Raw genomic sequence first — 11,078 nt, 5'->3', positions numbered from 1 at the left:
AGAAATTATTCCAACATAATGACTCCAATCTCTTATTATTTTTCTTACTCTCATCTTTTAACCTTAGAAAGATATTTTAGAAAATAATATCTCTTGTGATAAAGAAATGTTTATGTGAAGTATGGCAATTCCTTTGGTTTCACTTCAGCTTCTATTTATTCAGTCAGTTATGGATACAATTAAATTGATTACTTTTTCTCTAAAAAATAACATGTATTATATTATCTTATTTTATGAAAGCACACATCCACGATTCCTTACCTGTAATTCTGAAATTTAAAAAGCTGTGAAAATTAAATATATTTTATAAGTTGTTTAGCAGCAAAATCTGTCCTGAATTTAAGTGAGGCTATTTTCAGTCTTTTAAACATCTTATAGTGTGAATATTCATGTGCAGAAGTGTTAATATATTTAATTATGTACCACCTAGATCTTGCTGGGAGATATTGTAAGATATACAGTGTATATACCATATTATCTTACTAAAATATAAAAAACTCCAAACTCCAAAACATGGCTAGTCTCAAGATTTTCAGAAAGAGTTTCATGAGCCTGTTCTGTCTGTCTATCTATCTACCTGATCTGCTATTGTACATAATACATAAAGGTTCTTTGGATGATATTCACCTAACATCATCTGGGTGACAGGATTTGTATTAATATTATATTGTCTTCATTTTTCTGCATCATTAAAATTCTTTTTCACAAGCATGTAAAAATAAAATCTTTTTTTTTAATTTTCAAGAAGAACAGTTATAGTACTTAAAGGCACAGATGTCAGTTATCAGAAAAATTTACTTATGTGGAAAAATTCAATCTCTGATAATTCTGATTTCAGAGAAAAAAATTGCCTCTAAAGAAAAAAAGGGGTGTGGACAGCTGTTTGGTGTTTGGGAGGGTGTAAACTATATTCTAGCTGCACTGCTTACTGCTTGAGAAAAATTCCTGGTGCCAAGAGACCTGTTTCTCTTGGCACCAAGTCAGAGCTTGCTATTTGCTGCTGTGTCCGTGGTTTATGCATCCATGGCAATCAGATCATCAGACACCATTCCTGAGAAATGAAACTTTATGATTACAGTTAGCATCCACAGATGTATCCTCATTCTTTGCTTCTTAAATGTATTGGATTTTTAATCTCTGATTGACAGCCAATGCCCCTGGCATCCCAAACCTCCTCCTCCATGTTTCCTCAGCAACGGACTTGACTGTGACATTTGTTACTATATGTAATCAAACTGCACTCTTTACCTAGTTAGGGAGTTCCCCCACCCCCAAACTAGCTGCTTATGTTAAGTCTTCTGTATCCCAACTATATAACCCATCAGTTTCCATATCTTTTCTATACCCAAAGCATAAGCTTCATTATCTGGCTGATCCCTTATTAGCAAGCTGATAAACTTTGACAATTGCTAAACATCAATTTGTCTAAGAAATTTTGTTTTTAACACTGGACAAAAAAAATATTCCTCTCTCCTTCTGTACATGGATGAAGAAACTCACACGGGCACACAACACAGACAACTTCTAACCTCTAAACCAAGCAGTTGTGTTCATCAGGAAGCTTCCCACCCCACACTCAGAGCTGGATCACCACCTCCTAGACCTAATTTCTGGTGAACAAATGGCATAGAGTGACCCCAAGGGAAATCCGGTCTCCTGATCACATCCCCTTTCCGGAAAGCTGGCCCTTCCCAGAAGTCCACGTCTCCGCAATCTATCTCCTTAATCCAGCAGAGGGCAGGCCAACCACAGAAAAGCTGCCATTGTAAACCAGGCCAACAGGTGTCTAACTGGTATTGAGGAGGAGAGGTGTATGGGAAAGACATCCTCGGTCCAATGGGCAAAGGAAATAGAAGGCAGGGTCAGTATTTGAGTGCTAAAATGGAGCAACAGTTTGGCCTTTCCTATTAAACAAGACCAGTTTCATCCAACATGATAACAAGGCAAAGTCTAGAGAAAAATTATCACACAATTCTACCTGTTCATGGCAGAACATGACTTAGAGATCTTTTAACTCAACCTTCTCTTTTTAAATTCCCACCTCCGACCCCAGGGCAGGAATCCCTGTATCATCCCTGATGAAGGGCCTTCATCTTTTTTGTATACCTCCTTGAATAAAGGCCACCTGTTCCAACTTAGAACAAAATATGCTTTCCTGTAAATCCCAAAGAGCTAGGCTGTTCTCTTCAGAGATTGCAGTGTGGCTCTGGCCCTAGAGTCAAAAGGAGAGTTTCTCCACATGGATAATTTTTTTTTTTTTTTTTTTTTTTGACTGTGCTGCCTGGCTTGTGGATCTTAGTTCCCCGACCAGGGATTGAACCTGGCCCACTGCAGTGAAAGCGCCGAGTCCTAACCACTGAACCACCAGGGAACTCCCCACATGAATAATTTTTATCAAGGACAAAAGCTTTTCCCAGGGACTTCCCTGGTGGTCCAATGGGTAAGACTCTGCGCCTCCAACGCAGGGGGCCCGGGTTCGATCCCTGGTCGGAGAACTAGATCCTCCATGCATGCTGCAACTAAGAATCCGCGTGCCACAACTAAGAATCCACATGCTGCAACGAAGATCCCGCGTACTGTAACTAAGTCCCAGGCGCAGCCAAAAAACAAACAAACAAATATTTTTTTAAAAGCCTTTCCCAGAAACTCTTCCTCTTCAGCTGATACATTGGCCAAGGCGGCATCATGTGTCCATTGTCAAGTTGAAGCCATCACTGGCAAGGGGAGTGGAATTGTCACATGTGGCCTAAACATGCACATGTGCCTTCTGGGGCTGTGAAGGGACCACTTTCCTGAGCATCCAAACACGATCGCAGATCATCCAGCAAGAAAAAGTAGATGGAGCCAGTGTAATGACTGTTGGGTGGACAGCCAACCCTGTCTGTATGGTCTGGTCTGTGAGGCTGGTAGGAAGCACTGAAGGGTCCCATCACACAGACAAGAAAGTGGAACAGAGGAACTGAAGGGCCCCAGCCGGATCTCAAAAGGAGTAAGTCACAAGCTTGTAAAAATTCACCTATGCTGGGGCTTCCCTGGTGGCGCAGTGGTTGAGAATCTGCCTGCCAATGCAGGGGACACGGGTTCGAGCCCTGGTCTGGGAAGTTCCCACATGCCGTGGAGCAACTGGGCCCGTGAGCCACAATTACTGAGCCTGCGCGTCGGAGCCTGTGCTCTGCAACAAGAGAGGCCGCGATAGTGAGAGGCCCGTGCACCGCGATGAAGAGTGGCCCCCGCTTGCCACAACTAGAGAAAGCCCTCGCACAGAAACAAAGACCCAACACAGCCATAAGTAAAATAAATTTTTAAAAAAATTCACCTATGCTGACTCCTGTCCCTTCCCTTCTTTCTTTGACCAATGTCCAAATCAATGACTGCGGATGCTGTCCTCAGGGGACTAGCCAAGACCAGGCTTATAGGGCTGAAGGGAAGGAGAAAGGAAAGACGCCTTCCAAGGAGAGCAATGAAATGGGACTGATTTAGGGCACAGAGAATAGCTCTATCCTGACGACATGAGGCTTAGCCAGGACCGGAGCTACACGTGCCTATCATGGAGACACCTAAGGAAACAGCATCGCCCACAGTGCCACCTAAAAAGGGCAACCACAGGCGATCATGTTTTATACCATGTAACTCCAATCCCCTTCCCATACCACACCCAAGAGCAGACAAACCATAGGCTGACCAGCATCCTATGACCTGAACTGGCTCAAAAAGATAAGTTGAACTGGTCAGTTTTATGACCTGGAAAATGTGGCGAGATCAGGCACTTAGGAATAGGAGCAGCTGAAAGTTTTTAAGGTGGAAGAAGCCATGAGATGTGTAAGATAGAGTGTGAGGTAGATTTAGCTGAGAGAGAAAAAAAATATTGAGCTGAGAGAAGGAAAGAGAGTGAGTGCCCAAGGCAAGCATGGAGCAGACATTTAAATTATGCTAAGTAGTGCTAACGAAGGGACTCTGGAGTGGGGAGCCTTGAATCCATCTTACTGCTGAGGATGCTGGAGCGACCTTTGAACCCTAGAGAACATTCAGACTCCTAAAGGCCTGCACCGTGGTGCCTATTTTTAGATTTCCGAGCTTCCACCTCTTTCTTTCAGCCCACTTCTTCCTTTGAATAACCCCTCCTTTCCTTGAAAAAGCTTGTGGGAAGCTGCTTCTTACTTCTAAAAGAGCCTAAGAAGTATACACCATTGGGGTGAGAGCTGCAGTTCTGAGAGTGGTTAAGAGCACAGATTGCCTGGGTTGAAATCCTAGCTCTGCCACTTACCCGCTATGCAACTTTAGGCAAGTTGCTTAACTTCTTTTTGTCTTGTCTCCTCATCTGTAAAATAAGGATAATAATAGTACTACTTCAAAAGTTATGAGGATTAAATGAGTTAATACATATAAAATACTTAGAGCACTGCCTGGCATATAGTAAGCACTGATAAGAGTTGTTTATTATTATTATTATTATTATCATCATCATCATCATACATTAAGAATTGTAAAAGTCCTACTCATTTATGTTTCTTAACACCATAAGAGAATTAATACAAAAAGTCAAACTGAAGTCTAAAACTGGTTAAACCGTTTTGAAGGGAGGGACTCCTCCCCTCTTTTGTGTGCTGCTGCTTTCCCAAATGGGTTTGTATCCTGCTTATGTGCCACCAGCGGATGGATGGCTGGTCTCCTGTAATCCTCCACTTTGTCTGGACCCCTGGAATTCCTGTCTATGTCCCCGCTTGCCAATTCTGCCCCTGTGACCCAAAGCCACAATGGGGTGTGTTGCCAGCACCACCTTTATTTACACAGAAGGTGTTCTTCCCACAAGCCTGGGGCTCAGATGGGAGGCCAGGGTTGGAGAGCCTATCTCCCCACACCATGACTTGTTAGCACTTGTAGTTTCCGGAGGCTTCCCTTTACGCATCTTTGATCTGGAATCTATGCAGATGGAATCCACAGATCCAGGCCAGGACAAGCCCCTGCAGCTTCCTGTACTTCCTCCGCAGGGAGTTCCCACTCTTGTCCTTTTCTTAAGTAGCATCTCTGATCTCCTTATCAGACTAACTTCCATCAACCTCCAGGGACTCTAGGGTATAGAATAAGGATTAACTCTAGACACCTGGAATGCTTGGCCTTTCTCTACATTGAGGGAAAGGGTCCAGGTTCATTCCCCGTATTACTCCTACTCTTACAGCAGACTGGGATTCCCCTCTCTCCAGTTGCAATTGACACCTTTTGAGATGTCTGGCCAACTCACAGTTCTTTCTCCTTTCCCCTTCTAAGTATCCTCACTCAAGGGTGGGCTTGCTACAGCTACATTTTACCAGGTATTTCTCTTCCCACTATACCTGAATGGCCCAGTGGTGGACACTGACCCAAACTAAGCTGATAGGATTCTCTCTTCCAAGTACTAAGAATTGGAATTAAAATATTCTAGTTCTAACTGGCCTGATAATGCTGAGGAGTTGTGGGGTGGTCACTTTCCCTACCTGACTGGAGAACAAAGAAAATCAGGTTGCAGAGAAAAGGAAACCAGCTGCATAGAGAAAAAGAGAGATAAGAGCACCAAGGGTGCTATCTGAGTTTCTGATGGCTTTTATTCCTCACAAAAACTGTGGTAGGGGCTATTAATATCCCATTTTACAGATGAGGAAACTGAGGCACAGAACCATGACATTATCCAGGTGATATCACATGAGCTCCTGCATCTAGCTGTTCCTACACAGGATACAACTCTGCGCATCCTACTGTGTGAGTTGGTAAAGGGTCTCTTTTTGTCTCCTTAAGTAGGTTTGGGTTGGAATTCTGTCACTTCTGATTAAAAGAGTACTGACAAAAGAGAACTGAAATGGGTTCTTTGGGATGGATCTAGGCTTGAATGTGAGGAAGGACACCAAGACCCAGGAAAAGGAGATGAGAATGGGTGCAGCTGCAGACAAGTTTGGCGGTGGGAGGGGGCAGGAAATGGAGCATGTTCACACCCACTGGCCTCGGGTGGGGCGGGGAGGTGTGTTCTGTGAGGTGCTAGGAGGCAAGGCATCTGTGTTGAGCCCAGCTGAAGCCCTTGCGGTGGGGGAAAAGGGTGCAGCTGGAAAAGGCAATAGCTGTATGTTGTTTTGTTTTGTTTTGTTTGTGTTTTTGGCCGTGCCATGCAGCATGTGGGATCTCAGTTCAGGGATCAAACCTTCACCCCCTGCATAGGAAGCACGGAGTCTTAACCACTGGACCACCATGGAAGTCCCCTTGTTTGTTTGTTTGTTTGTTGTTTTGGCGGGGTGGGGGTCGGTTTGGCCACACCACGTGGCATGAGCAATCGCTGTAAATGGGAGAGGGAAGGCATGTATCAGGTAGAGGAATCCCCAGCAGTGGTTACAGGTAATGAGTTGTACGTAGACTCATCCACCCACCTGTACAATTTTTCTCCAATGAGGCTCCACTACACTGTTGGGGATTAGCCGGGTGGGGTAAAAGTGGGAGGTTAGGACAGTGAGGGTGCTGAGGAGAGAGCTGTCGAAGGATACACCTGGAGGTCAAGGCCGAAGGAGATGGGGAGCCCTGAAAAGGTGGAGGCCCCACTGAAGTGGGAGACAAGTGTGACAAGAGTCAGAGTGTGAGAGAACTGGAGAGAGAGGGGCAGGTCAGAGCCTGAAATACTGGATTTTTGAGACTTCTGAGGTGGAGCCCTTCTCACTGATGACAAGAGTCAGGACATGACCACAAGAGGGAGTGGCTGAAATAGAGTGAAGGAGAAATGCTGGCGTGGAAGAAGTCTGGGATTTGGGGGCTAAATACATATAAACATATAGGCTTAGAAACTCATGCAAACATATATCAGAGACACCCAGACACAGGATACAGACATACATGCAGATATACACAGGCACACAGCACTGGCAGCCATCACAAATGCACAGACACAGGACACGATGCAGACCCCACCCCCCATCTCCCTCCCAGCATACAACACAAACAGGGACACATATGTAGAGACATATATTCATGTGACAAACACGGAAACTTTGACACACATACATCCCACAATCCGGTGACTTAAGGGAGTAGGTTTTTCCCTGGAGTATTGTTTTTCTCATTGATTCTGGCCACTGTGGTGCCCACGTGGCACATCCCCAGTTCTTAGAAAAAAAGACAGAAACCTGAAGCTTCTCCCAAGTTAGAAACAAAGGGCCTGGCACGGCCAAGCCCTGGCTCACCAGTCCAGGATGTCTGCTCGTACCTGGAAGTGCAGTTCTGGTTCAAAAGCTGCCCCAGGGGCTCCCAGCCAAGGGAAACAGAGCCTCCCTGGGCACAGGGTAGCCCTGGGACAGCTGGCCCAGGCTGGCCAGACAAGCTCTGACACCCAGAGCCCCCGCCTGCCCCAACCCAAGCATCTCTTTCCCAGACAGGTCAGCCTTAGCCCACACAGCAGCCCGCCAGGGAAAGGGAGCAAGAGTGAGAGGGGGGAGGCTGGAGAGACAGGCAGGCTTCAGCTAGAGGAAAATGGGGGAGCCAGGGAGTGTTACTAACTGAGAGGTGACATGTTTAAATTTGCACTTCAGAGCTCCCAATACAAAGAATTTATTATGGCACATAATAAATATGAAGGGCTCTGGTGGCTTCCTGTAAAAGGGTCTGGAAACTGGTGACTGTAATGGTAGGAACCCTAATTAGGAGCATCAGATCAGTTAAAGGGGATGGGGACTTAGTCTAGGGCCAAGGATGATGTAGGAGTGAATAGAGGAAGAAATGGAAGTGACTGTGGATGTGATAAGAAAGGCTGGCCAGAGCGGGACCCCAGGAGTGCCAAGACCCATGGACTTTGACTCATGCTGATTAAAACACATGAGGCAGACATGGAAAGCCAACTTGTTGATTTACCTGTCACATGGGTATGAAATATACCTGTCATGAGGGTGGCAAATAGCTACATCAGCATAAGCATTCCCATCAGCATACAAACATGCTTTGGTATCTCTCACTCTTAAAATTCTTCTCTGACCAACATTATCCCTCTTCATCTCCCACATCACTTCTCTGTTTTCCTTCATAGCCAGATTTCTAGAATGAGTTGCCCCCCAAATACTATTTCCATCCCTCACCCCATTCACTCCTAACCTATTTCAATCTGACTTTCATTCCACAAAGCCTTCTCATGTCAAGACCATCAATGACTTCATGTTGCCAAATCCAGTGGGCACATCTAGGTCATCATCTTGAGAAAACTGAGGTTCAGAAGTTTAAATAGAGTTTCACTTCTTGCAATTAGGCCCAGCCCTCCTAGTGAGGACAACTGGAAAATATAAAACAAATCTGCTACAAGGCATAGAAGAGATAATAAATTGAGGTTTGGGACCACTTTTTCCCAGGGTGGGGTAATATTTGTTAGTACCACAATAGATGACCAAGAGGCAGATGGGTTTTTTGAACAGAACAGGGATTGGAGTTTATGGATGGCCAAAGTGAGAAACCCTGATGAACCTCCCTTGGGTTAAGATACGAAAAGGTTGAACCTTAGAAGAAAGGATGAATTATAAGTACATGGGCCCTCATAGGGATCAGCTTTAAATCATCTCAATCCTTGAAACTGGAATAAAGTAATTCTGGAATGCCAATGACTCCCAAGAGCCTGGCAGAAGCAAACTTAAATCCTTTCTGAAGAAAGATATCTTGGGCCTCAAATTGCTGCTATAAACAAATTTTTGTCTTGTGTTTTGCAAATACAGTGGCCCATTTACTCTCAATAGAGCATAGAGCATAAATGAAAACCAGCAAAAACAACAGACAATAGAAACAACTCCACAGGGGCTCCAAATATTGGAATTATAAGACACAGACTTTAAGGTAACTATGTTTACCATGTTGAAAGACAAGATTGAGAATTTCAACAGAGGACTGGGAACAACAAAAAAACTAAATGGAAATTCAACCACTAAAAATATAATAATCAATAATAACAAATCATGGATAGCGTTTACCAGACCATTTGACAAGCTAAAGAAAGAATTCATGAATTGGAAAATGTCATTAAAAAATAACCAGAAATAAGTGAAGAGAGACAAAAATACGGAAAATACAGAAGAGAGGAACAATTCATAAAGGGTGTGAAGAAAAGATCTAACACATGAGTAATTCAAAATCCAGAAAGACAGAAGAGACAGAGAACAGGATAAAAGCAAATCTTGAAGGGTTAATGGCTGAAAACTTTTCAAAGTGGAAAAAAGACATCAAGCCAGAGATTCAAGAAGTCCTGGAAAGGACTTCCCTGGTGGTGCAGTGGTTAAGAATCTGCCTGCCAATGCAGGGGACACAGGTTCAAACCCTGGTCCAGGAAGATCCCACATGCCATGGAGCAACAAAGCCCGTGTGCCACAACTACTGAGCCTGCACGCTAGAGCCCACGTGCCACAACTACTGAAGCCCACATGCCTAGAGCCCATGCTCTGCAACAAAAGAAGCCACCGCAATGAGAAGCCTGCACATCGCAACAAAGAGTAGCCCCCATTCACCGCAAATAGAGAAAAGCCCACACGCAGCAATGAAGACCCAACACAGCCAAAAATAAATAAATAAAATAAATAAATTTTTTAAAAAAGAAATAAGGCCCTGATTGTTTAAAAATTAAAAAAAATAAAAAGATTGGGGACTTCCCTGGTGGCACAGTAGTTGGGAATCCACCTGCCAATGCAGGGGACACATGTTCGAGCCCTGGTTCAGGAAGATCCCACACACTGGGGAGCAACTAAGCCCATGAGCCACAACTACTGAGCCTGCGCTCTAGAGCCTGAGAGCCACAACTACTGAGCCCACGTGCCACAACTACTGAAGCCCGCACACCTAGAGCCCGTGCTCCACAACAAGAGAAGCCACCACAATGAGAAGCCTGTGCACCGCAACGAAGAGTAGCCCCTGCTCGCTGCAACTAGAGGAAGCCCACAGGCGGCAACAAAGACCCAAAACAGCCAAAAATAAATAAATAAATTTATTTTTTAAAAAATACAAAGATTGTTAGAATGGACTTAAAAAATAAAGAACTATATGTTGTTTACAAGAGACACAGGTAAAACATAAGGATACAGAAAAATTAAAAGTAAAAGGATGAAAAAATATAGAATGGGAAGACTCTAACCAAAAGAAAGCTGATGTAGTAAAAGCTTTAAGCCAAGGAGGATTAACAATTCTAAATTTGTAAGCCCCTAATAACATATCCTCAAAACAAAAAAAGGTCAGAATCAAAAGAACTACAAGAATAACCAGAAAAATGCACAATCATAATGGAAGATTTTTAACAAGTAAAGGGTTTAGAAGATTTTATTTAAGAATTCATTAAGGTTATAAAAGATTTGAATAATACAGTTAGCAAATTTGAACTAGTGGTCATACACAGAACGCTGTCCCCAAAATTCTGACTACATTGTCTTTTCATGCATATAAGGACACTTGCAAAAGTTGACCATATGGTGGGCCACAAAGCAAGTCTCAACAAATTTCAAAAAGTTGATAACCATACTGAGGATCCTTTCTGCTTACAATGCAATTGAGCTAGAAAGCCAATAACAATGACCAAAAACAACAATTTGAAAACCCACGTATGATAGGACACTTAAAAAATGTATTTCTACGTTATCTTTGGATGAAAGGAAAAAATCAACTGAAATCGGAAAAAATGAACTGGAATCTAATAGTAATAAACATAACACATAAAATTCTAGAATGCAGTTAAATATGTGCTTAGAGGGAAATTTATAGTTTTAAATGAATATATTTAAATATGTATCAAGAGATCATCTTTAGTCTCAAAGCATTAGGAAAAAAGCAAACTAAGCCCAAATAGAGTAGAAGGAAGGAAATCTTAAAAATTTGATCGGGACTTCCCTGGTGGTGCAGCAGGGATCCCGCATGCTTCAACTAAAGATCCCACATGTTGCAACGAAGGTCCTGCGTGCCACAACTAAGACCTGGCACAGCCAAATAAATAAATATTTTTTTAAAAATTTGATCATAAATTAATGAAATGGAAATAAAATACAATAGAAAGAGTCAAAACCAAGATGTTTTTCTTTGAACAGACTTTTAAGATTGCAAGAAAAAGGAAAAATAAC

Source organism: Balaenoptera ricei, chromosome 6 (assembly GCF_028023285.1).
Source record: "Balaenoptera ricei isolate mBalRic1 chromosome 6, mBalRic1.hap2, whole genome shotgun sequence".
In the NCBI taxonomy this organism is placed as follows: domain Eukaryota; kingdom Metazoa; phylum Chordata; class Mammalia; order Artiodactyla; family Balaenopteridae; genus Balaenoptera; species Balaenoptera ricei.
The sequence above is the reverse complement of the archived record's forward strand: the minus strand, read 5'-3'. Positions refer to the sequence as shown.